Genomic DNA, 26,043 nt, shown 5'->3' on the forward strand with positions numbered 1-26,043 from the left:
CATCAGGCGTTCATTCCTTATTCCAAATCATATGCAAAGCACCTAGTTGGTGCAAGGCAATGGGCTGGGCTGTGGGGACCCAGAAATAGATGCGATCAGTTCTTGCCCTGGAGATACTGACAGCCGAGAGCAGATGCCTCCAACTCCACTGAGTAGAATACAAGCACCCAGTGGCATGAGTGGCATGTTGGAGTCACCTGTGGGAGCTCTGGGGGTCTGGGGCCCTGGGAAACACACACATACCGTCTTCTTACTCAGAGGCCTTCAAAGATTTTTTTGGATGCCTGATTGGGATTTTTTAAATTATTTTTTTCATAGATTCAGTGCCTACCCTGTGGTAGGCGTGGTGTTGGGTGTGCCTTAGCTGTTTGCTCATAGACTCAGGGGACTAAGGCTCAAAGACATGAGTAAACTCCCCAAGACACAGAACACATACGTGGCTGACCAGGCTCCAACCCAGCGCTTCAGGCTCCAAACCCAGGGATGGTCTTTTTCCCGTACCACAGAATGCTTGAGAGGATGAACTTTGAGGATCTTTAAATGCCTGCTGACTTCCAGGCTTCAGATGAATAAACACACGTGCAGAGTGTGTGTCGGAGAGGATGCAGGAACTGGGTAAGCGAGCAGATCACTTTATTTGCAAGACGGGAACCTAGGGTCCAGGGAGGGGAACTGACCTGCCCAGGGCACACAGCACAAGAGCTAAGCCTGGAATCCAGGTCTTCTGTCTCCCAGGACACCATGCACAGCTCCACGCCACCTGCATGTCCTCCCTTCCCACGCCTCCCTCATCCTCCACATGACACGTGGATACCAAGTCAAAAATCATCCTAATGAAGTTGCTGTAAATATTTTCCACTCGGTTTGCGGGTTAGCAAGATTTCTTTTCTGCCTCGCAGTTTTAGACAATTTACGCTTCCATTCTCAAAACAGATTTTTATCCTAATAAAGGCTTTTATTACTATTATTCACCTGTCATTACACAGCATTAGACAATTACAGAGCGCAGACTGACTCTCCCACCACGAACCTTCCCCTCCGCTCTCAGTGGGGGGAGGGGGTGCACACAAACAGAACATTTCATTAAAAAATAGAGAGGAATCTTTAATTTTTAAGCGCTGCCAAGCCTGCTACCTACGCTTTTTAAAACTTTGTTGTGAAAAGTCACTAGCGTGAGCAAGAGGGAAATAATAAAGAAGTGTGGGCTAGAAACCGTCTCTAGCCCCATTTTGATTGCCAGACGATTGACAAAATAATTTGTACCCGTCGATGCTCATGAAGGGAATTTTTACAATGGATTTGCCAAGCAGATTTTTAATTTTAATCAGTAATGAAAAAATGACAACATGGATCACAACAAGACATCAGTTGCTGAACGGGCTTTGCAGTCCCTGTCAGGCAGCCTCTGTCAGGAAGCCGCACCTCCGTGAGCGTCAATCACTCGTTTCAAACTCCTGTACATCTTCAGGATTTAATTAGACATTTAAGTTCTTTACCCGCAATTTGCAAAACTGTCACTTACCAAAAGTGCAAGACACTAAAAAATACTCTGCGTGAGTCCTGTGGGACTGTTTATCTCCTTCCTGGGAGAGGATTAGAAGTTAATATTTGGACACACACCCTCCGACCAAAAAATATTATATATATTATATATATTTCATATGTATATACACACATATATACATCCTCACTCAGCTACTATGCCTGACCCACAGCTACAGATATTTTCAAAAAGCAAAGAAGTAAAAGATCAATGATTGTGGTGAAAACCAACCCCAAACTCTGCCGTGGAAGGACGAGAGGAAGAGAGTGGGTGAGACGGAGGTTTATTCTTTTTGTCAAGAACTTATTCTAAGACCCTCTTGATCTTGCTGACTTGCTGTGGTCTGGAAAGTAGAACTTTAGAGAAATGTTCATGGATGTGACCTTGAGCCAATTGGCTTTGCCTCTCCCAGCCTTCATTTCCTACAAACCTAGAAAATAAGTAAATAAGTAACCATCTCTTATTAATGATTGCAACAATGCATATAAAGTCCCTGCGGAGTAAGTCAATACAGGTTAACACCTTGCTTAAGAGGCACTGCCTCTCCATCAGCAAGCTGCAGAGAATCAGGAAACATCCCACCCATCTGAAGAGGGAGGTGGATGGACACTGGGAATGCCACAAGGACACGAGATCGAGGGACAGGTCAGCATCTCAGCCTGCTGTGGCAGGAACCAGGCTGTTGCCAGCCAGCCCTGCTAGCCGGCCCTGTGACCACCTGTCCCAGAATCGCTGGCCAGCAGCTGTGACAAAAGGCAACCACAATATACAGTGTATTTTGCTGTCTGGGGCTTTCACCTTCCACCTTCAAAAGCCCCTGAAGCTGTGTTTGCTTTGAAATCGTTGGGGCTTGGAGCTTTGGGCTTTTTGTTCTGTTTGGTTTTCTGGTCAAGATTGAAGGGACATATTCTTGGTTTAATTTTTCAGGGCTGGGAAAGTGGGTTGGAGGATGAATCTTCCAAGGTTTGCCTGGACTCTTGGCTCAGTTGTGTCACTCCCAGACCAGAGCAGGAAATAAATAAGGCCTTCTCCTTTAAGAGAACCTTGGCTTCCCAAGGCACATTATTGAAATGAGTATAAAAGGTGGATTGTGAAAAAGTCATTACTCACAGATAAGAAATGCACCCCAGGCGAAGCTGAGGAGCACAGACTTATTTTCTAGCTGAAGTTTCTTCCAAGTGATCTTCACTCTCCACCCCTAAAAGTGGTGGGATGGATATGAAGGGGCTTAGAAAGGTTGTTTTCACCTTTCATGCAAGTCTCCAGGATGGTGAATGGCCGAACTGCAAGCCTTAAGCCAATTTACTAGTCAACGTGGACAAAATGGACTTTGTAAATCCGCCCCTACCAGGATTACCTGTTCCCACTGGGTAAATCCCCACTGCTCTGCTGCAGGAGACAGACAAACGCTGTCTCCTTATCCCATTAGCCTTTCTTCATCTTTGCATCCAAATAACCTCCAGGCCTTTCCCAGAAGGACATAGCCTGTCCTGTCTGTCCTGCAGACTCACAGAGCCCAAAATCCCATGATGCAAGAGTCAGCAGGAACTGAGGCTTGGCAAGTCGGGCCGGGGCTCTGAGGCCAGGGTTCGGGCGCTAAACCACTGTGTGACTCTAGGAAGCCATCTCCCCTCTCCGAGACTCAGCTCCCCAACCTGAAACCCAAAGGAGCTGGCCGCGATGACCACTAAAACGCCTTCAACCCACTCTATGAAACCATGAGCTTGGGTGAAAAAATGTTTATGTAGAGAAAAGCAAAATGAAATAAACACAGGTTTTAGAATCAGCAGACCTAAGTTCAAATCCCAACCCTGCCACAAGTTTCTGCATGTGTTTGCGTGTGTGTGTGTGTATGTGTGTGTGTATTTGTATAGCAACCCGTCTGCACCCACTGCACCCATAGGATCACCTCCTCCAAGAAGACCTCCCTGATGCCTCTTTCCCTAGGCTGGGGGATAAAGGAGGCAGGGCCTCTAGGGAGGGCTTGACTCACAAGTCCCTGCCCCCACCTCGTTGTTCTGCCAAGGCTCCATCCTGGGCAAGCCTGGTTCCAGTTTGGGGGCACTTTTCATTTCACATTTCTGGGTGAGCCTTTCCTGGCTCTATGGCCTCTTATCACTTTCGCCTCTATCCACCTACACCTGTGACTCCCTTTAGAGGACAGGCCTGGGCTACCTGAGCTACCCTAGCTGCATTCAGAGAGCCCAAGCGTCCCCAAGTTTAAGAGCCCTGGTGAGGTCCTGGGGCCACCAGCTCCTTGCCTAAACTCAGGACAAGCTCTGAGGCACAATTTACGATTTATACCCCCAGAGCTCCCCCAGGAGATCAGGCTGAGACTGGAAGTGTCCCTGAAATCTCATCCTCTGTGGCTGAGTCCCCTGACCTCTTCTTCACTCCCTACCTCCACCCCTTACAGGTTTCTTCTGGAAGTGCATCCTAATAAACCACCCAACACAGGAGTCCTTGTCTCAGGATTTGTCTGGGACAACCAAAGCTAAGACATCCTGATTGCTAATGAAGGGTGCGGCTCACAGTAGGTGCTGCTCAATAAGCATTTGTTGAACGAATGAATGGATGGATGAGTGGATGAATGAATGAATGAATATCCCTCAGGCTTAGTAAGTGTCGAGTGGAAAAGTGAATCATTTCATAGAGCTGGAAAGCCAGAAAAGGCCAGGCGAGGTCTTCTAGAAGTCCTCCCTGGAAGACAGGCTCAGTGAGAGTGGAGATTTTTATCTGTTCTTACTGCATCCACAGTGCCTGGCCCATCGTGAGCTCTCAACAAATAGTTACTGACGGGATGAGTGGATGTGGTTTACCCCTCTGCTGCTCCGGCAAGTTCCGCATCCTCCAGCTACACACCTACTCCATTCCAAAAGCAACCCTGGGACCCGGCATCCCCACCTCCCGGTGCTAAACAGAGCCTGGGCATCCTTCCTTCCAGATCAGAGCTTGCCACCTTCAACCAAGACTACAGCAAGAGGAAGACAGAGAATAACTATTCCCATCCCAGCAAAAGAGGGTTCATCCTCCGCAGCCTCAAAAGACGCCCTGGGCGGCCTCACCCCGGGTGACCTCCCTTACCTTGTGGGAACAATGGCTGGGCAGAGCCACTCTAGCCTCTGTGGGCCGAGCGGGCAGGTCGGCAGGTTCACACACTTCAGATGTGAATGTGAGCACCCTGCATAATAGGGCTTTGTCCCGGCTCCTGGGAGCCAGCGTCTGCAGAGCCCTGGCGGCGGAGGGCGGTGGAGGGCGGTGGCCCGCGTACACAACGGCGCCTTCCAGCTCTGGGAGGCTTGCTCCAGAGCCTGGAAACACGCGGGGCTTCCCAGGAGGAGAGGCGGTCCCAGGGCCACCTGCCAGTGCCCTCCCTGGGCTTGGGGCTAAAGGAGCACAGGGAATGTCAAATAACAGCCTTAGTCCATGACCATTTGCAAAGAGAGATGTGACAGGGACCTCAATGGAGAGGGAGACGATAGCTCTCCACTGAGCGCTTCCTGTATACCAGGTTCTGTGTCTATTCCTTACCGCAGCCCCCACTCTGGGGGCTGTGCTATCACAACTACTCTACCGATGGGCAGGCTGAGGCTCTGAGCAGTAAAGTAACTTGATCACAGTTGCCAAGACCCCAAGTCTCTGCCTCCAAGGCCTGTGTTCATTCCCCTTCCCAAGACCCTTGGAGCCCCACTCCCAGCCCCCACCTCCCTAAACAACCACCCACCTCTCACCTCTGCCAGAGCAGACACAGTTTGGATCCCAACAGTACCCCAGCCCAGCCCAGCCCACTCCAGTCCAGACCAGACCAGGCCAGCCCAGACCAGCCTAGTCCAGACCAGACCAGACCAGCCCAGACCAGACCAGTGCAGCCCAGACCAGCCCAGCCCAGCTCAGCCCAGACCAGACCAGACCAGACCAGCTCAGCCCCAGCCCAGCTCAGCCCCAGCCCCAGCCCAGCCCCAACCCAACCCAGCCAAGTCCAGCCAAGTCCCAGCCTCAGTTTCAGCCCAGACCAGACCAGATCAGCTCAGCCCCAACCCCACCTCAGCCCCAGACCAGACCAGGCCAGATCAGACCAGTCCTAGCCCAGCTCAACCCAGCCCAGCTTAGCCCAGCCCAGGCAGACAAGACCAGCTCCAGCCCAGCCCAGCCCCAGCCCCAGTCCAGCCTCAACCCAACCCAGCCCAGTCCAGTCCAGTCCAGCCCTAGCCCAGCCCAGCCCCACCCAGCCCCGCCCAGTCCAGTCCAGCCCAGTCCCAGCTCACCCCAGCCCAGCCCCAACCCAACCCAGCCCAGCCCTAACCCTAGCCCAGCTCAGCTCAGTTCAGCCCAGCCCAGCCCAGTCCAGCCCCAGCCCAGCCCCACTGTTTTACCTTCCTTCAGCCAGAGTCTTGCAGAGCATGGGAAACTTTCTACAAAACTCTTTCTTCATTGGCCATTCACCTGCCAGGTGCCCTGTGATACTTCCTCTTCGCCTAAGATGGTGAAGAAAAGGCTCCCAAATCCAGCCTCTCCAAGGCCCCATCCTCTCTCTTCACCAGCCACCAGCAACAACTCCCAGGGGACAGACGCTCAATGGCTCTCCCTGCAGGTATTGCTGATGTCAGTGACTGCCCCAGGCTGATGGGGGACAATAGAACTGGAGGCTCACCACCAGCCTCTCTTAGAGTCCCAGCCTCTGTGTCCACAGATGCAAGGACAGGCTGAGATTTGCCCAAGGCCATGGACACTGACAGCGGTCCAGCCCAAGGCAGCCCCATGTTCTCCTGCACCATCTGTGTCATGCATTTCTTCATACCCATGCACTTGGAGGGGCATCCAAAATGGAAGTGATATTTTATATAAGTCTGGGGACTAAAAATAGAGATCTTGACCAATAGCAGACTGTGGAAGACATAATGTGATCACCGCAGTACAAGGGTGGTATGGCAACCTGAGTGTTAGAAGCAGAAAGACCTGGGCTCAAGTTACAGCTTTACCACTCTCTAGCTGTGTGACCTAGGGTGAGTTCCTTAACCTCTCTGAGCCTCTGTTATATCATCTTTATTTTGGGCAGAGTATCATGCCCAACCTGTAAATAATTCGGTTGTGAGCATTATATGAGGGAGTGTCCCTGACACGTGACAAACATTCAGTGAAGGTTTTCTCTTAATATTACTACTGACCACTTTCCTCCTCCTCATGGTTCAAGGTCCCATCTGTCACTTATTGGCTGGGGACTTACACAAGTTGGTTAAGCTCTCTGAGTCTCAGTTTCTTCATCTACAGAACGAGAGTAAAATCTCCAAGCTATGGAAGTATATGAGAACTGCCCGGGTGCAGTGGCTCACGCCTATAATCCCATCACTTCGGGAGGCCGAGGCAGGTGGATCATCTGAGGTCAGGAGTTTGAGACCAGCCTGGCCAACATGGTGAAACCCCATCTCTACTAAAAATACAAAAATTAGCCAGGCATGGTGGCGGGAGCCTGTAATCCCAGCTACTCAGGAGGCCAAGGCAAGAGAATCACTTGAACCCAGGAGGCAGAGATTACAGTGAGCTGAGATCGTGCCATTGCACTCCAGCCTGGGCAACAAGAGCAAAACTCCATCTCAAAAAAAAAAAGAATGTGAGGACTAAACAAGATAGTGTATGGGAATGTTTAGCTTGGCTTAGTTTGGAAGCAAAACATACTATCTACTTCCAATATGTTTGCTGACTTCTTTCATTCAGCAGATCAGCGAGAAATTTCCAGCCCTCTAAGATAAAAATAATGACAATAATTAATGGCCCCCACTGACTGTGTGCTGTGTCTGCTCCCAGATGCAGCAATGGCACGTCTCAGGAGCTCCTGACTCAGGGTTCGGTGACATCCTTTGGTGGCTTGAAATTGACCATGGTGGAAGTATTTACACCAAAGAAATTGGCAAACACCACAAACCAGAATTTTTTTCAGATAGCTGGTTGTTACATGCTTGCCAGCCCACCATTGCTCATGGTCATCATTTCCTTTCCCCCACAACAACCTGAGATGCCTGTAAGAATAGGAACAGCACAGGCACCTTCCAGTCAGAAAGCATACAGCAGACACACCAGCCTTGGGTCTATGAGGCCCCATTTCACAGATGAGTCAATTCAGGTTCAGGAGGACTAGGCTCCAAGCAGAGCTGGATCCCACTTCTCAACACATTTCTGAGTCCTCCTGCAGAGCAACAGGAGGCAATTAAAATGACAGGGACGATTGAAAGGCCCCAAGAAAATATACACTGACTGCCTCATGAAGCATGGCAACTCCTAAACTGAGCGAGGCAAGGCTGGTGCCAGCACCCAGAGGACACTACCTCGGAGAGCACCCAAAACCCAATCCATTCCACCAAGAGCAGCCAAGAGAACAGACCAGGTTTCCAGGGACGGCTTATCTGCAGGAACTATCATCGGCGTGTGCACACCAGAAATATAGAAACAGCCCTTCCCTTCAGCCAGTGGCTGTCTGCTGGCCACAGGTAGGGAAGCACCTGCTCAGAGAAAGATGCCAACAGCCAATGCGTCACTCAAGCCCCTGGAGGACACTCAGCTCCTCCTGGCCTCACCCCAGTCCCCTTGCAGGCTCCCCGACTCTCTCTCCATGCTCACATCCAGCACAGATATGTCAGGCCTCCCTGGGTTGGATGGCCTATGCTCAGAGACCCCCGGGTCTTCCTCCCTGTCCTTCCCTCAGTGCATGGTTCTTGGGTTTGTATCTGACTGGCTCTCCCCATCCTCCTTTTCTTCCTTTCTCTTTTCATCTTTCTCCTTCTCCTCCTCTTGTCTCCTGCATCCTAATAGCTCATATTTGTTGAACACTGAACTCTACAGCAGGTTCTAAGCTGAGTTTTCAAGTCCCTTATGACACCTCCTCATCCCAGAACTTTAGGAGGCAGGCATTGCTATTAAGTCCCAATTCTACAGTCTAAAGAGGTTAAATAACTTAGTTGAGCTCACTTAGCTCATCAACAGAAGAATGACTCCAGGGCCCAAGATCCCTCAATAAAGAACCAACCAATACACATTTGTCAAATAAGTGAATGTGAATGAATTTTTTTAAGCCCAAGTCTGGTCTTGTTCCTACCCTGGGCAAAACCCTTCTAGGCTGCATGGCCTTCAGACTCAAGCAGCCTTCAGGCTGGAGCCCAAGACCCACTGTGGGCTCCAGCCTTCCTGCAGCCTCCTCTCCCCCAGTGTCCACATAGCACCCATGGCCCATTCAGGGCACTGTGGCAGCCTTCTAGGTCAACCATACTTCCTGAACTCGGCACATGGTCAGCCAGAGAGTGTCCTCCCTTCACCCACCTCCCCACTCTAGCAAACTCCAGCTCAGTCCTTCCCTCCTGCCTGCATGTGGCTTCCCATAAAGGCTTCTCAGATCTTCCGGAGCAGATTCAGCCACTACTTCTCTTCTTCCAAGGTACCTCGCTCCCACCCCTTTGCGGTGGTCCACGGACTTCCCGCCTCCCCACTGGGCTTGGGAGTCTTTATGTCATGGGTTGAATTGCATCCCCAAAAATTCATATGGAAAGTCTTACCCCAGCGCCTCAGAATGTGACCTTCTTTGGAGACAGAGTCTTTACAGAGGTAATAATTAAAATGAGAGAATTAGGGTGGGCCCTAATTCAGTATGACTGGTGTCCTTATAAGGAGGAGAAACTTGGGGACAGACACACACAGGGAGAAAGCCACGTGAAGATGGGGACTGCCACCTACAAGCCACACAGAGAGGCCTGCAACAGATTCTCCCTCACAGCCTCAGAAGGAACCAACCCTGCTGACACTTTGACCCTGGACTTCCAGCCTCCAGACTGTGAGAAATAAATATCTCTTGTTGAAGCCCCAGTTTATGATACTAGGTCATGGCAGCCCAAGGAACTTACACACCCAGAAACCCAAACTTACCTATCACCTTTGTATACACCCTGCTCAGGGCTGCAGCTAGGAGGGGAGACTACTGAGCAAACCAAAGGGTGAATAAACCCAGGAATACCACGTCCTGAGGGCAGACTAATTGCTAATGGATTTTTAAACCAACTCAATCTGACCACTGAGGTGTTTTCCCTCTGCTGGCCAGCAATTTTCAAATAATACACCCTGGCAAAGAAAAGTGGGATGTGAAGCAGGGAGCTTCACTCGATCTAATGCAAGAGCAATTATTGAGCACCTGCTACATACCTGGAACAGGCTGCCTCGGGTCCAACACGTTCCACCACAATAAAAGGCCTTTCAGCATGTGCTCACACGTGCACACACACACACACACACCATTTGTATAAAGAATTTTTAGTTTCAAGTGCTTCCTCTCCTACATGTTTCTTAAACGTTTGAGGTGTTTGTTTGTTTGTTTGTTTGAGACGGAGTTTCCCTCTTGTTGCCCAGGCTGGAGTGCAATGGCATGATCTTGGCTCACTGCGACCTCCACCTCCTGGGTTCAAGTGATTCTCCTGCCTCAGCCTCCCGAGTAGCTGGGACTATAGGAGTGCGCCACCATGCCCAGCTAATTTTTTGTATTTTTAGTAGAGACGGGGTTTCACCATGTTGGTCAGGCTGCTCTAGAACTCCTGACCTCAAGTGATCCACCAGCCCGAGCCTCCCAGAGTGCTGGGATTACAGGCATCATCCACCGCACCTGGCCAACTTTTGATTTTATTGTGCTAGTTGATCACCTAACCTAACCAAGCTTCGAACTCACTGGGCACATTGAGTCATGCTAGGTTTAAAAGGCCAATGACGTTTCATGACATTCCACAAAGCACATCCCCATTCTTTCTTTTTTTAACTTGACAACCTCAGGAGTTTCCAAACTGCACTCAAAAAAATATTTTTGTTTGTTTTGGGGAGATAAATAGGAGTTGACATTCACTCACCAGCTCAAGTTAATTCACTGTTACACACTGGGGGCTGAGCATACAGAGCAAAGGAAACCACCAAGAGCAGGAATCACTACACAAGACCAACCTGCCAGGGCCCCCGGTGTGCCAGGGCCTGCGCCAGGCACCGAGCAGAGGACAGTGAGTACAGCCAAGCCCTTGTATCTGCCTGGACCCTGCCCATGGCTCCACATAGCCTCTAAGTGCCGGGCAGTGAGGGTGGCACAGGGACGATCAGGGCCAAGCGCCTGGGATGAGCTTAGCCACAATGTGCTGCCAGAATCACCAGACCTAACTTTACACAACAGCATCAGTCAGGAAGTGATCAGGAAGGCTCAGTGTCGGGAAGGCCAGGACTTGTTGCATAGGAAGGCAGGAGGTCACAACTTGGGAGAGCAGAGAAGCTGAATTTGTGTATTTCCAAACACCCGCTGTACTTCAGGCCGTGGTGTGCACGTTGTCTGCTTCGACTGTAAACCAGTGCATTTGAGAACTCTGCTTGCATCCTGTCCTTACCCAGTGCCTGCACGAGGTAGGCACTCGACAAATGTTGGCCAGACTAAACTAGTTATAACCCATGTCACTACACAGCAGTTAACGTGGGTGTCTGAGTTCACCCAGAGCTCCCGGAGCTCTTCCTTTCTCAACTCAGCACCCCCTGATGAACGTCCCCATGAACGTCCCCTGAAATGGAGCAATTGCCCAAGGCCAGGCAGTTGATCAGGGGAGGTGAGTGGAGAACCCAGTTCTGTCTAAACCCTCTGGACTCTGCCCACTGCACCAGGCTCCATCACTCATGAGATGTGACAATGACAGTAAGGCCTGAGATAACCACTTCCCACAAGCCAGGCGCTCGATATTCGTTATTGTGTTTCATCCCCACCAACCTCTGCCCTTGGAGGGACATGCCATATGACACTCACTTGACAGTTGAGGACACCAAGGCACCGAGAGGATGGAGAGCTTGCCTGGAGGCATGCGGGTAGTAAGTGACCAGGCCAAGACTCCTGCCCGCGACTCTGGCGTGCTCTTCAACCCTCTCAGCAGCACTTCCTCCCTGTGTTGTGAGCTTTGGGGAGCCCACATCCCTATCATTAAGGGAGAGCAGGGACTCACGAGGCTAGGGAAGGCGGCTTCCGGTCAGGAGAACATGGCATGGGAGGTTCCCACAGCAGGGAGGCTGGGGGAGGGCAGCTGGGGGTGGATGGTGCCTTGTCAAGAAGCCAGATCCACTTTGCGGAAAAGCCACTCAGATGCAGAGACCAGAACCTGTTTGAAGAAGGCCAAGGACAAAGGCAGCTTTCATCTGACCTCCCCAACAGCTAAGGGCCACAGTTGGAGTTTGAGAAGGAAAAACAAACACCTCCTACTCACACCCATCAAAAGGCGAAGGGAACCTCCTGCACCCTGGCCTAGCCCAGACAGAGCAGGCATTGGAGATGAGTCCAAACCCAACTCCTGTCACCTGTGAGCTGTGTGACCCAAAGAAAGTTATGTAACCTCTCTTAGCGTCTAATGTCCTCTGCAAAGCATGAAGATGAAAATCCTTTCCAAGGGTTATGTGTGTCTTAAAAACATTTTCGAGGCCAGGCATGGTGGCTCATGCCTGTAATCCTAGCACTTTGGGAGGCCAAGGCAGGAGGATCACTTGAGGTCAGGAGTTCAAGCCCAGCCTGGCCAACATGGTGAAACCCCGTCTCAACCAAAAAAATATAAAAATCAGACTGGCATGGTGGAGGGCGCCTGTAGTCCCAGCTACTTGGGGAGGCTGAGGGGGAGGATCGCTTGAATCTGGGGGCAAAAGGTGCAATAAGCCGAGATCATGCCACTGCACTCCAGCCTGGGTGACAGAGTGAGACCCTGTCTCAAAAAAATTAAAATAAAATAAAATAAAAACATTTTCTGGACTGGGCACGGTGGCTCACACCTGTAATCCCAGCACTTTGGGAGGCCGAGGTGGGCGGATCACAAGGTCAGGAAATCAAGACCATCCTGGCTAACGTGGTGAAACCCCATCTCTACTAAAATTAGCTGGGCGTGGTGGCCGGCGCCTGTAGTCGCAGCTACTTGGGAGGCTGAGGCAAGAGAATGGTGTGGACCCAGGAGGCAGAGCTCGCAGTGAGCTGAGATCTCACCACTGCACTCCAGCCTGGGCGACAGAACAACACTCCGTCTCAAAAAAAAAAAAAAAGAAAAGAAATTCTCCCACAGTGCTTGGCACTAGGCAGGAAAAGCAGATCCACTTTTACCGCCTTTTCTCAGAAAGAGGGCAAGGCCTTCAACAAAGTTCTTTTCCACCCAGGCTCCCAGCTAATGAGGCTGAGCTGAGTTAATGGGGAGGAGGCTGAAACAGGCAACACTAGTCAGGGTTTCCTCGGTCCCCAGGAAGCCCCACAATGCCCAGCTCGGGGTTTGCCCTTGGTCTGAAGCAGGAGGGAAGGAAGCCTCATCTCAATCCCATACTTCATAGGGAACCCTTTACCTCCCTCGCCTCTGAGACCCCCGATGACAACTCTCCAAAGACATATTGCTTTCCCCGTCTCACAGATGAGGAAACCGAGGCCTAGATTATGGAAATCACTCGGTCAAAGTCACAACCACGGATGCTTCAGGATTCACTTCCAATGCAGCAGAAACCCAACACCCAGCCACGCACCCCAGGAACCATCTGGGGACCCGTGTCCAACCTGACATGCCAGTGCTGGAAATGAGAGCGCTCCTCGGCTGGAAACAGGCAACAGCCGAATCCAGCCCTGCCAGTCATCCAGTGGAACATATGCATTTCAAGGATGGAACAGTTGTATGCTCTTTTTTACCCAAACTTAATATTTTGCATGTTCCTCTCTCAAACACCACAAGCCTTCCTGTGGCCATGTTGCGCAAGTCCCAGAGATATTTTCTGTCTTATGTTTTACCCCACACAGCGGCTGTCTTCTGAGAAAGGAAATCGACCAAGGGACAAAATCTTGTAAATATTCCAGCCATTCACTTATCCCGCATAATTATCCTGCAAAGAACAACATTTGGGCCTCAAATCACAGGCAGATAGCTGCATTATGCAATTAGCCAACATGCCATTAGCAGAGTTTGCAACGTGTGCAAGCTGATGGGCACCAAAGGCTTCCAGGAGACCCCGTGTACCGGGAAGAGGCATGGTGAAGTGGAACCTTCCCCAGGGAAGGTGCCTGGAAGAGGGTCGTATAGAAAAGTGGAGGTGAGCTCCTAAAATTTTGTAATCCACCTTCTTCCCTCCAACCAACCCACCTTCACACAGGCTCACCTTCAACATTTCTCCCCTAAGCTATTGTGACAGCCTCCTACTTGGCTTCCCTGCCTCCATCCTTCACCCAGCAGTCAGTGACAGCTTTCTAAAATCCATGTCTCTTCTCTAATTCAGTGTCACCCCACCACCTTCAGGGGACCCTCAAGTATGGCACAGAATTCATGATCTGCAGTCCCTCCAGCCTCTTGTTTTGACACACCCAAGTACTCACTCACCCTTCTACAAACACCGGCATGTGCACACACACATTCACAAATGCTGGAATACCCACCTCTCCCTTTTCCCATTCTCCCATCTGTTGGCCAAGGAGCTGCTGACCCTGCAAGTCTCAGATCAAGAATCACATCTTCATGGAGGCTGCTCTTATCTCTCCCTCCACCTCCAGTCTGGAACTCATATCATGCAGGGCTAGAATCCTACGGAAGCTGCCTTCTCTAGGAAGATGACTCTGTGTTGCAAAAGAGTATGAGTAACCATTAACAGACTTGTGATTTCCTCCAATTTGTACAAGAAGTCATTTCTTTACCATGGTGTTCCAAGCAGTGGGATTACCAATTTTTAAACCCATTGCCAAACTGTGCTAATTTCCACTCCCAAAGACAATGTTTAAATGAATGCACCTAATTCTTAATGTCATTATCAGTGCTTGAAATTACCATTATTTTCAAGTTTGCTAATTTAGTAGATAAAACATCAGGCATCATTTTATTTTGCATTTTATACCTAGTAATGTTGACTATTTTTTTTATGTGGTTGGGGATTGCATCCCACCTTGTTACAATTATCTATTTAAATTATTTACTATTAGAATCAAGTGGTTTTCTTGACAATCTGCAGCAGCCCATTGTACAAACTAGGGAGGGACACAAGAGTCTCCTCAACATTATTTATAGTAGCAAATAAAGGAGGACTCTTAATAAGGGAATAGTTCAAACATTCAGAGAGCAACACTTCTATAGAACATTAGGCAGCCATAGAAAAGCTAAGGATAAAGACTTTGGACCACGGCAAATGCTTAGTGTGTGAAGGGAAGGCAAAAGCAATACAAGATTGCTTCGATATTCTGATTATAGCTATGCAAAATGCACTATGTGCTAGGTCCTAGAGAAGGAAGGATGAGCAAGACTGTCCCTTCCACTGAAGAGCTCACAGTCCAGCTCAGGGAGAGAAATATAGCAGCAGACTGTTTTGGTGCAATGTGAAAAATGTTTCCCTAGAAGGGGATGCAGCAGGTAGTGGGAGCTCAAGGCATAAAGCCATAGGAAGGCTTCTTGGAGGCAACGATGTCCGAGCTGAACTTTGAAGGACTGAGTGATTGGTCCTGCTGATGGAGTTGGCATCTGCTGGACTTGGAACCCCAAGCAACTGATGTTCAAGTATCTCTGACTGGTCCTCCACCTGGAGGCTGAGCCTCCTACTCTTGGCAACCCGTCAATTCAAAACTAAAGCAATGTTATGTACATGGTCCTATATGTTCCTCAATAACCCTCTGAGGTGGGTATATTACAGCTTATTCCACAGCAGGAGGAAGCAAAGACTAAGGAGGCTAGATCTCTTGTGTTGAGTCATACCAGCTTCAAAACCACAACTGAAAAACTCCAGAGCTCATGCACATAACCCCTGTGCCAATGTTTCTGGAAACTTCTGCACCAGAATCATGTGGAATGACTGATAAAAATCAGGATCCCAAGACCCTCTCCAAAGAGACTGAATTTAAACTTCTGGGGATGTGGTGAAGGCATCTGGATTTTTTTAAGCATGCCTTCTAGATTATCTATATAGACACTGAAGTTTGAGAACCAATGAATGGCATGCCACTTACTGACATATTCTCAGGAATGTTTTCACCTGCCTGGTTCAAGCACTCACTTTCCTCCATGCCTGCTGTCGTCATTGCTTGCTGCTTAGGACAAGGTGCATGTGAGGCATTCCTAAGAACCAACCAGGCCCTCAGCTGGGGTCCTCCCTCTTCCAAGAATACTTGACCCTCCGGCTGACTGAGCCCATCGTTGTGTTCAGAGCTAGAGTGCAACCTGTCTTCCTTCTTGTTTTTATTTGACACTGGCAGCAATGAGGCATCTCCTCTGCTAAATTAATTATGTCCATCATCACTAAAAGAAATCCACTGAGCTTCATCAAGCCTGGCAAGTTAGGGAGATGCCTGCATCTCAGACACTGACATCCGCAACAGAAACGAATGCTGGAGGCAGACAGAGGAGGGGAGTTGGAGGCTGTCAGAGGTCAAAGGCTCCAGGACTTGATGTCATCAGCCAGGATTGAGGGAACAACCTGGAGTCAGGAAAACCCAGGCCTAAGTCCTATCTGCCTTTTGCAAGCCATGTGACCTTGTCCTTGCCCTTCACCTCTCTACCTCTCGGTTTCCTTATCTGTTAAATGGGCATAGTAACAGTGGCTCACAGGGTTGTTGTGAGGGTCCGTTGAGCAGATGTGTAAAGCATGAACTAGAAATATTCACTGATTCTAAGTGAGCCACTTAATGGCAAGGATGGGACTTATTTTACACTGAAGAGTAGGTTTTTTTGTGGGAGTGGGAAAACTGCAAAGTTTTTTTAAGGTTATTTACAAATATAATTGTACTTTCTTTAAAGGTCTATTAAAAAGTGGTAAAATACTAAGAGAAAGGAGGCAACAGGGCATTTCTTGACCAAGTTGAGCTAGTTAGGGTGGCCTGTGGGTGGGGGCTGTCTGGCTCCTTCCCCTCCTTGCACTCACCCTTGCAGGCCTCACCCCTGCCCACACTTCCTGGCACTTCATCTGATCCTTAAACATCCTCCACATGAGGCCTCCCCTCGACCACCTGCACACTCTTCCTACTGCCTGTTGGTCTTCCCACGAAGAGCCATGTCCTCACTCGGGACCCCCTCCAGGCCCTGCTCAAATCCCTCTTTCATCGGCCTGGCCCTCCCAGATGACCCACAGAAAAGAAGTTCTGCACCTGCAATATTCACCTTGCACGGATCACCATCCCTCACCATCTGACCAGCACCATCCCTCACCATCTGACCAGTTTACTCACCTGTGCTCAGCTGCTGCCCCCAAGTACACAGACTGCCTACAAGTTCCCATCTCAGCACCTGGAAATCTTCCTGGGCACTCAATAAATAATCAATACCGTCAAATTAATGACTCAGTTACATGGGCTGTATGCCATTTAATTCATACATCCAGCTGGAGAGACAAGGGCTATTGTTCCCATTTTATAGATAAAGGAAATGAGGCTCAGAAGAAATGAGCAACTGGCCAAGATCCCACAGCCAGTAAGTAAGGGTGTAAGTAGTAGGAATTCAAATTCAGGTCCATCTGAATCCCATCCACAAACCCAGCACTTTGTCGCAAGGCTCCAAAGGGCAAATATATAACGAAGGGGCTGAGTGGCTGAGAACATACTGGACTAATCAAAAAACCAGTGCGACACACTGCACAGCCACACAACAGGCCCATCCAGATCCAAACCACAGCGAATGAACCCCTGACTTCCTGGCCTTACCACCTACAGCAGGAGCCCCTTTCCCAGGGCCGCAGGCTGTGAGAAACCTAGAGTACTCCGCAGTCCCCAGGGAAGAGCTCAGTGAAACAATCTGGGCCCACTTGTCATGGGAGCAGAAGAAAAGAACTCTCTGCAAGGGTTCTAGGAAATTCACTGCTCCCCACCCAGGGTTCAGGGAAGGCAGGAGGGGAGCAAACCTTTGCTGAGAGTATTCTCAGTCCAGGCTCACACTGGCCCTTCCCCACCATCCCTTTTCTCACCCTCAGGACAGCAGTGCATGGCAGAGGCCATCAGGGCCATACAGACTGGGCCCGTCACACCTCTGCGGACATGGTTCTCATAGACCATGCGATGAGAGGCTTTACTTACAGTTGTGTGACCTGGTAACCCAGGGCATCATCCAATTTTAGAGAAATGAAAACAGAGGCTCAGAGACAGGACCTGACTTATGTAAGGTTTCCCCAGTTAATGAAATGCCAAGCCAGGATCCAAACTCGTTATCTGATCCCAAAATCCACACTCAGCCCATCCACCACAACTCCTACACTCTCGAGTTCACGCATGTTAATTCATTTCGTCTTTGCTATGACCTAGGAAGTGAGGTATTAGAAATTAGCAGACTCCTCAATTGGCCCAAATCAAAGGGCTGTGATAAGGGATCACCTCCTGTGTGATTTCAATGTAAAAAATCCACAGTGTTTCATTATAAACATAATCATCTTAAATAAGAAGTAAGTCTTGCTGCAGGAAAGTCACTGTTAAACACTACACAAACCAGCAACAGCTCACCAGACACACCAGGAAAGGAAAAAGAAGAAATACGTGAAGTGTCCCCCTACTTTTACCCCCACACCTTCTTCAATCAGTCCTGATGGACAGAACCCACCAGAACATGGTCAGCTTCTCTCACAGCTGGGAAGCAGTAGAATCAGAATCAAAATCCAAGCTACTCTAACTCCAAAATTCAAATATTTTCCCCTATACTTCACTGCCTGTTAACATTATTTCATTTATTCTTACAGTTACCCAAACACCCATTATTATTATCCTTATGGTGGCAGACTATATTTTCCAGAAAGACCTGCACCCCATTCCAGAGCCTTGCCATGTCCCCAGCAAGAGCTGCAGCCTATGTCTCCTCTCCTTGAACCTGGAAGGGCCTTAGTGAGTGTGTTTAACAATAGATGACCCAGCGATCACACTGTGAAGAAGCCAAGGGCACACAAGGAGGCTGCGAGTAGATGTCCCTGCTGACAGTCCCTTCTGAAATCCCAGCCAACAGCCAGCAGCAAGCACCAGATACATGAGTGTGGAAGCTCCAGGTGACTCCAGCCCAGCCACCAACTGACTGCAACTCCATGAGAGGTCCTGCCTAAGAACTGCCCAGCTGAGCCCAGAACCAGAAGAGATTATAATAATAAATGAGTATTGATGGTTTATACTACCAAGTATGACGTGGCTTGCTATACAGCAATACAAAACCAGAGGCTCACCTTAAAAATAAGTAACTGTGGCTCAAGGTTATGAAATGACCTGTCCAAAGGTGAAAGGCAAAAAGCTAAATCTCCAGGCTAACCATATCTGACATTGGGATGCTCTCCAGGAGCAGGAGGAAGGATGGGGAGGCCATTACTTTGCCACTTCATTCATTGCATGTGTTCCCTTTGGCTTATTAAACCATGAGGCCTTCTTTTACTCAGGGAAATAAAGGAAGGATGTTTGCTGGTGTCGTTTCTGCATGGGGAGATGAATATAATATAATCCTGGTCTGTAATGACTATTCACATAAAAATCATGTTTTCTTTACAAAGAGCCTCTCTCCCTTTTTCTCTCTCCCAAATCAATTCAAACTGCAAGAACTATGAAAAGTACAGCCTCCAAGATGATCTTCAGTCTGTCAGATTTGCAGTCCTTCATTATAAGCATAATCATCATAAATGAAAGATAAGGTTTGGTGCAGCACAGTTCATCATGGAAAGATGCTAACTTGCCAGCCCGTCTGCCTGTGAGAACTGCTGTTCCGTGTGGGTGAAGTAGGGGAAACAAAACCTGGAGGAGGTGGTTAAATGCCCCCATGAGCCAGGGGACGCTCGGAGGTGGAACCCACCAGAACCGGCATGGCAGCCCAGGCTGAGCAAATTCCTTCCCACACACTGTCTGGTTCCTTCTCAAACTTCTCCAAGGCAACAGATTTTCACTTTCTTTTAAGATTTCTTTTTTGCTCAGAGAAAGAAAGAAGTTACCGCACACTGAGTTCTTATACTCCACGCATTGTGGGGCCACGCTGCAGACGGTGTCTCAAAAGCTTTATAGCTACCCTGGGAGGTGGGCATTATTTCGGGTAGCAGGAGCAGGGCTGCAGAGTCTAGACAGACATGGGTTTGAATCCCCTGATACTCAGTAGCTGTGCAAACTGATGCTCAATAAATGAATGCTTGATAGAGAGAAAATAAAATATAAGGCTTGCTCTCATTCTCATCCCATCCTCTTCCCTCTCACCATCACACATCCCCATCTAGAAATGCATAGAAAAGGTTTAATCCTGCATAAAGACCAGGTTCACTATTCCTAAGGTGCAGCCCAGGCAGGTTGCTGCCTTCTAAGCTTATGAATCTCACCCCAATGGCAGACTTACTATCATCTGTAAGCAGAAAATAACCAAGCCTCTTCCCCAGACCTGGGGGAGCTGAAAGAAGAGTCCGGCCCCCAGGGGAGAGTGAGATGCACAGATCGCACCACCCTGAGAAAACTGCGGGACCCAGGGACAGTGCAGGGGGTGGGGGTGTCACAGCAGACTGAAGTCCTCTTGAAGAGTTATGTGTAATGACAAGTAATAGAAAATTCCAGTAGGTGACCAGTAGTAGCCAGAATGCAGTGCACTTCCTGTCATCCAGACAGCTCTGGAGAGAACAAGGGGACACAATGATGCTAACCCTGCTCTCACCAAGAGCACCAGCTATTTATAGGACAGGCTGTGAATACCCATGGGCTCATCAGTCCCTTCTAATGGCATTACTAATTGCAGGCGTACCTTGGAGATACTGCACTCATAGTTCCAGACGACCACAATAAAGTGAATATCAGAATAAAGTGAGTCACACACATTCTTTTGGTTTCCCAGTGTGTATAAAAGTTATGTTTATACCATACTGTATTTTTAGTCCATTTTCAAACTGCTGATAAAGACATACCCGAGACTGGGTAATTTATTTTTTTTAAACAAAAACAGATTTAATGGACTCACAGTTCCATGTGGCTGGGGAGGCCTCACAATTACAGCAGAAGGTGAAAGTCATGGCTTACACGGTGGCAGACAAGAGAGAATGAGAACCAAGCAAAAGGGGTTTCCCCTTATAAAACCATCAGATCTCCTGAGATTTATTCACTACCATGAAAACATATGGGGGAAATCACCCCCATGATTCAATTATCTCCCACCAGGTCCCTCCCCCAACACATGGGAATTATGGGAATTATAATTCAAGGTGAGATTTGGGTGGGGACACAACAAAACCATATCAACTGTAGTCTATTAAGTGTGCAGTAGCAGTCTGTCTGAAAAACAATGTACATACCCATGATTCAATTGTCTCCCACCAGGTCCCTTCCCCAACACATGGGAATTATGGGAATTATAATTCAAGATGAGATTTGGGTGGGGACACAACCAAACCATATCAACTGTAGTCTATTAAGTGTGCAGTAGCAGTCTGTCTGAAAAACAATGTACATACCCATGATTCAATTGTCTCCCACCAGGTCCCTTCCCCAACACATGGGAATTATGGGAATTATAATTCAAGATGAGATTTGGGTGGGGACACAACCAAACCATATCAACTGTAGTCTATTAAGTGTGCAGTAGCAGTCTGTCTGAAAAACAATGTACATACCTTAATTTAAAAATACTTTATTGCTAAAAAATGCTAACAATCATCTGAGCCTTCAACAAGTCCTAATCTTTTTGCTGTTGGAGGGTCTTGCCTCAGTGTTCATGGCGGCTAACTCATTAAGGTAGTAGTTGTTGAAGATTGGGGGTGGCTGTGGCAATTTCTTAAAATAAGACAATGATGAGGTTTTCCCCAGACTCTTCCTTCCCGGAAAGATTTCTCTCCAGCATGCAAGTTGTTTGATAGCATTTTACCTACCACAGAACTTCTTCCAAAATTAGAGTCAACTCTGCCACTTTATCAACTACACTTATGGAATATTCTAAATCCTTTGTTGTCATTTCAACAATATTCACAACATCTTTACCAGGAGTAGATTTCTTCTCAAGAAATTTTATTTGCTCATCCATAAGAAGCAACTCTTCATCCATTCAAGTTTGATCATGAGATTGCAGCAATTCAGGATCCACTTCTAATTCTAGTTTTCTGCTACTTTCACCACATCTGCAGTTATTTCCTCCACCAAGTCTTGAAATGCTTGACCCAGTAATCAAAGTAATCCATAAGGGTTGGAATCAACTTTTGTTCCAAATTCCAGTTAATGTTTATGACCTCCTCCCATGAGTCATGCATGTTCTGCATGGTGAATTCTTTCCAGAAGGTTTTCAATTGCTTTGCCCAGATCCATCAAAGGAATCACTATCTATGGTAGTGGTAGCTTTATGGTAGCTTTAGCCTTATGGTAGCTTTAGCCCTATGAAATGTACTTCTTAAATAATAAGACCTGAGAGTTGAAATTACTCCTTGATCCATGGGCTGCAGGATGGATGCTCTGTTAGCAGGCACAAAAGCAACATTCATCTCCATGTACATCTCCATCAGAGCTCTTGGGTGACCAGATGCATTGTCAATGAGCAGTCACTTTTGAAAGGAATCTTTTTTTCTGAACAGCAGGTCTCAACAGCAGGCTTAAATTATTTGCTAAACGATGCTGTAAGTGACATGCTATCATCCAGGCTTTGTTGTCCCATTTATAGAGCACAGGCAGCATAGATTTATCACCATTTTTAAGGCCCTAGGCTTTTCAGAATGGTAAACGAGCACTGGCTTCAACTTAAAGTCACCCAGCTGCATTAGCAGTTAGTAAGGGAGTCAGCCTGTCCTTTAAAGCTTTGAAGCCAGGCATTGACTTCTCCTCTCTAACTATGAAAGTCCAAGATGGCATCTTCTTATCTAATACACAACTGCTTCACCTACATTGAAAATCTGTTGTTAGTGTTCCCACCTTCATCAATTATCCACCTAAATTATCTTCTGGGTAACTTGCTGCAGCTTGGACATCAACACTTGCTTCTTCACTTTGCACTTTTATGTTATGGAGGCAGCTTCTTTCTTTAAACCTCATGAAATAACCTCCATTAGCTTCAGTTGTTCTTCTACGGCCTCCTCACTTCTCTCAGCCTTCACAGAATTGAAGAAAGTTAGGGCTTTGCTCTGGATCATGCTTTGACTTAGAGAAATGTTGTGGCTGGTTTTATCTATTCAAATCACTAATACTTTCTCCATATCAGGAATAAGGCTGTTTCACTTTCTTATTATTCATGAGTACATGGGAACAGCGCTTTTAATTTCTTTCAAGAATTTTTCCTTTACATTTACAACTTGGCTAATTAGTGCAAGAGGCCTAGCTTTCAACCTGTCTCAGCTTTAGACATCCCTTCCTCACTAAGCTTAATCATGTCTAGCTTTTCATTTAAAACGATAGACATGTGATCCTTCCTTTCACTTGAACAATTAGAGGCCATTGTATGGGGTATTAATTGGCCTAATTTCAATGTTGTTGTGTCTCAGGGAGTAAAGAGGCCTGAGGAGAGAAAGAGATAGATGGAGGAATGGCTGGTCAATGGAGCAGCCAGAGCACACCCAATTAATCAGTTAAGATCACTATCTTGTCTGGACACACTTCATGGTGCCCCAAAACAGTTACCAGAGTAACATCAAAAATCACTGATCACAGATCACCATTACCAATATAATAATAATGAAAAAGGGTGAAATATTGTGAGAATTACTAAAACGTGACACAGAAACACAAAGTAAGCACATGCTGTTGGAAAAATGGTGCCAATAGACTTGTTCAATAGGAGTTGCCATAAACCTTCAATCTGAAGAAAAACAATGAAAACTGTGAAGGGCAATAAAGCAAAGTGCAAAAGAACGAGGTATGCCTACACTAAATATAAGTGACACATTGCAACTCACACATCACATCTGCACCTTAATTCAAACAACTGTCCTAAAACAAAGTTGCATCGCAGTGCTTATAACTCAGGGCCCCCAAGCTCCCATTAATTTATAGAAGAATGGTTATTACTAGGGACCATTTGCTTGGAGAGTCCAAGCCCCAGGGGAAAGTGAGATGCACAGATCTCACCATCCTGAGAAAACTGTGAGACCCAGGGACGGTGTAGGGGGTGGGAGAATTGTCAAAGTAGCTTTTTTCCAGGACCTTGATAAGGCAAACGTCTATTACATATCACCGCAGTCCCAGGGTCAAAGGCACTCAAAAAGTACCTTCCAAAAGAATGAATGAATAAACGGATGAGCCAAATGTTCCATTAGACACTACTGTATAGTTCATATCATTTAATAAAGTAATGTTGATCAGTACACTCACTGAGCCTCAGTTTCCTAATTTGTAAAAGAAAGACAATATGACCAACTTTATAGTGTTGTAAGGTTAAGTGATATGATATATGTCCAAGGTTTATCCACCTATAACCATCAGTGTATGTTCAATTAGGTTCAGTAAATATTGAATCACCTTTAGTGTTGTTGTTAGCTACCATTTATTTAGCAGCTACTAAGTGCTAGCAGCTTTCTAGGTGTCCTAATGCTTATAATAGTTCTTCAAAGTAGAAAATATGGTCACCTTTATCATGCAGTATTTATGAGAGCTAAAGAAGTAAAAAGGTTAATACAGAATAATACAATAACTTCCACTGCTGGAGAACGGCAGATCAAGTGTGCAAAGGCACTGTCACAAATCAAAACAAGACTGTCCTCAATAACATGGGCTTTTTGACACATCAGTGGGCTTTCAAGGTATGTGGAATTCTTCAAACCTGTCAGTCTTCCTCAAAATGTGAGCTAAATCTAAAGTTGGTGATACAGTTTGGCTGTGTCCCCACCCAAATCTCATCTTGAATTGTAGTTCCCATAATCCCCACATGTAGTGGAGGGACCAGTGGGAGATAATTGAATCATGGGGGCGGTTACCCCCATACTGCTGTTCTTGTGGTAGTGAGTGAGTTCTCATGAGAGCTGATGGTTTTATAACAAGAGGTTTTCCCCTTTTGCTTGACACTTCTCTTGCCCACTGCCATGTAAGATGTGCCTTTCCTCTTCCTTCACCTTCCGCCATGATTGTGAGGCCTTCCCAACCATGTGGAACTGTGAGTTTATTAAACCTCTTTTCTTTATAAATTACCCAGTCTCAGGTATGTCTCTATTAGCAGCATGAGAACAGACTAATACAGTTGGGATAAGCTGGCAGTGTATGAAATGAAGAGGTTTGCTGGACTTGAGGATGAGCACCAATTACCATTGCAATTAGGATCCTGAGCCTGGGACAAAGAGCAAGGTGGAGGAGTTGAGTTTGGCAGTCCTTGCAGATATGAGATGCTCAAAGGTGATGGACATGTCTTCAAGTCTTTGGTGCACCTGATTCACAGCAGAACTAGACAGAAATCTCTGGAGGAAAGCATCCCTCATTTGGGCCCTCAGGAGTAAAAAATCTGAAAATAAGATTAAAACATAAGCAGTAAGCTCACAATGAAAAGTCACAGAAAGAGAAGATGGCAAGTATCTGTAAGTGGCAGTCAACAAATGTAACAAATAATAGATTTAAACACCTCAGGGTTGCAGATATTAAATAATCCAATATGTATTATATCAATGTATGAAATGTAAAAAGAATGTAAGAAATGCATAAAGAAAGTAACATTGGAACCACAAAGATAAAAAGTAAACAAGAGACCATCAGGAATGACCAAATAGGTTTGAAAAATAACCAAATGGAACTTTTAAAACTGAAAAATTTTAATTGATTTTTTAAAAATTCAATGGATGCTTGACAAGTTGATTACGCACAACTAATAATAAAATATGTGAACCCCAGGATAAGAGTCTGATCAAATTACCCAAAATACAGTATCAGGAGATAAGGAAATAGAAAATACAAAGGTAATGAAAGAGATACAGAGAATAGAATAAGAAGCTCTCACATATCTCTAGTCAGAGTTCTAGAAGGAGAGTGCAGATGTATAAGAATGGAGGTAATATTTCAAGAGATATTAGCTGAGAAATTTCTAGAACAAAGAGAAGACATATATCCAAGATTCAGAAATCACATAATATACTCCAGGTAAGAGTAATGTTTCAGGTCCTCTCAGATGCCTATAGTGAATCTTTAAAACACCACAGGCAAAAATAAGATTTTTTTTAAAGCAGCCAGACAAAAAGCAGAGACAATCTTGAACGGAATAATCAGAAGACTGAAAACAAACTTTTCACCTCCATAATGACAGCCAGAAGACATGTGATGGTGCCTTCAAAGTGTGGAGATGCCAACCCAGAACTGTGTACTTCACAAACCTATGTACCCAGTACGAGCAAAAGTAAAACAAAAATATTCAGATACATGTGGTTGGGAGTAAACCACCACACCTCCCCTAAGGAAGGAAAGAAAATTATCACAGAAAGGTCCTTGTGAGAAGCAAGAAGAAATGGTGAGCAAATAAGCCGATAAAAATGTGTGTATAAGATAATAACAAAGTCTAATTTATAAAGCCACAGAAAAATCATAGAATTAAAACATTACACAGCAATAACTTGTAGGTTGGAAGGATGGTAACTTGATTTGGGATATTCTAATGTCCTTT

At 46.9% G+C, this 26,043-nt stretch overlaps 1 long non-coding RNA gene across 1 annotated transcript in view; it reads right to left on the bottom strand.

The window, feature by feature from the left end:
• Positions 1-24,890, bottom strand: part of LOC129049840 (uncharacterized) — a 33,744-nt gene extending 8,854 nt beyond the window's left edge. Inside the window, exon 1 of the long non-coding RNA XR_008513216.2 lies at positions 24,705-24,890. This is a non-coding gene — a long non-coding RNA (uncharacterized LOC129049840). The remainder of the gene's footprint in view (positions 1-24,704) is intronic.
• Between the last annotated feature and the right edge of the window lie 1,153 nt (positions 24,891-26,043).

This window comes from Pongo abelii, chromosome 15, assembly GCF_028885655.2.
Source record: "Pongo abelii isolate AG06213 chromosome 15, NHGRI_mPonAbe1-v2.0_pri, whole genome shotgun sequence".
NCBI classification, from domain to species: domain Eukaryota; kingdom Metazoa; phylum Chordata; class Mammalia; order Primates; family Hominidae; genus Pongo; species Pongo abelii.